The sequence below is a fragment of the Nyctereutes procyonoides genome, unplaced genomic scaffold, assembly GCF_905146905.1.
Source record: "Nyctereutes procyonoides isolate TBG_1078 unplaced genomic scaffold, NYPRO_anot_genome, whole genome shotgun sequence".
NCBI lineage: Eukaryota > Metazoa > Chordata > Mammalia > Carnivora > Canidae > Nyctereutes > Nyctereutes procyonoides.
Genome location: NW_026575131.1, coordinates 16153266 through 16154776, shown reverse-complemented (window position 1 = coordinate 16154776; position 1511 = coordinate 16153266). Strand labels below are relative to the sequence as shown.

General features: G+C 41.8%; 1 pseudogene; it reads right to left on the bottom strand.

Moving 5' to 3' along the window:
* Nucleotides 1-236: 236 nt before the first annotated feature.
* LOC129521646 (40S ribosomal protein SA-like) lies at nt 237-1145 on the bottom strand (annotated as a pseudogene).
* Between the last annotated feature and the right edge of the window lie 366 nt (nt 1146-1511).

Genomic DNA, 1511 nt, shown 5'->3' with positions numbered 1-1511 from the left:
TACCCATAACCACTGATCAGATTTTGATCCCTATAGATTAGTTTAGTTTTGTTTTGTTTTGTTTTTTTCCCTGACTCTAGAGCTTTGTTTAAATGGAATCATACAGTATGGTACTCTTTTATGCTTGATGATTAGCCCAGTGTTTTTTGTTTTGTTTTGTTTTGTTTTTTTACATTTAGAAATTTTACACTCCACCAACTTTACTTCCATTTGGTTTGTCTTCATGGAAAAGCAGCTTAGGACCACTAAGTGGCTGCTCCCACCCATTCAGTGGCCTGAGCAGCAGGGGCTGCAGATCAGTCTTCAGTGGCAGGCTGAGTGCTTCAGTCTTTGGTAGGGAATTGCTTAGGGGCCCACAGGGCACCTGCACCCTTTCATACCAGTCTGTGGCTTTAGGTTGAGTAGCAATGAACTTGGAAACTGGAGTGGTCCATTCACCCTGAAATTCCTCCTCGGTCACAGTCTTTCAGTAGCAACCTGCTCTCCCTTTTCAGTATTTCCAGGTTCTGTGTGGAAGATGAGATCAGGCATGACTTCCCACGGGTGTTTACAGGAAATGGTGCAACGCATGTGCAGAACTTCCTGAGCCAGCATCCACCACATCAGACCCACTGAGTGATCTCCCTTGTTGCGAGGGACAGCAATGTCCACATAGCACAGGGCAGAGTCTGTGTTACACAGGGAAATGGTAAGCAGGTTGACATAAGACACTTCTGTGAGAGGCTAGTGGTCCACCCTAGGATCAGTAACCATCAGAAATCTAGGCTTCCTGAAAGCTGGCTGGATATGGTTAGTGAAGGTTCCAGCAATAGGGGTTGCTTTAGTAGCAGTAGCACACTTCAGCGCTGCTCACCGGCCACTATTCCTGGATGATATGACATTGACAGTAGCCAGATTTTCATTGGCAATGAAGGCATGAGCTGCCCGCAGAAGCTTCTCTCAGATTGTCTTGTGATTTTGATGTAGATACCATCACTTTTCCTTTTGTAGATATACTATGCCATTTGGAAGTCAAGGTTGGTGCCATCTAAGTGGACTCTTGCTACAAGGAATTTGAGGACATCCTCTTCCTTCACTTGCAGGACATTAAGGGCTCCCAACACTGTGAAAGTTTCCCTTTGAGTAACAATTGGAACCCAGAACATGCCATATGGACCCCTCTCTGGGTAGCATGGAAAAAACTCAGCATAATATTTTTGAGATTCATCCATGTAATTAAATGTATCACTACCTTTGTTCCTTTTTATTGCTTAGTAGTATTCTGTGATATGAATATATCATTATTTGTTTATCCTTTCACCTGCTGATCGACATCTGGGTTGCTTTCAGTTTAGAGCAATTATGAATAAATTTGTTATTAATATTTCTGAGCAATTATTTGGGTAGATATATGTTTTCATTTGCTTTGGATCATACTTAAGATTATAATTGAAGGATTGTACACACATTGGACTTAAACATTTTCCAAAGTAGTTGTGCCATTTTACATTTCTACAATTCTACCAGCAATA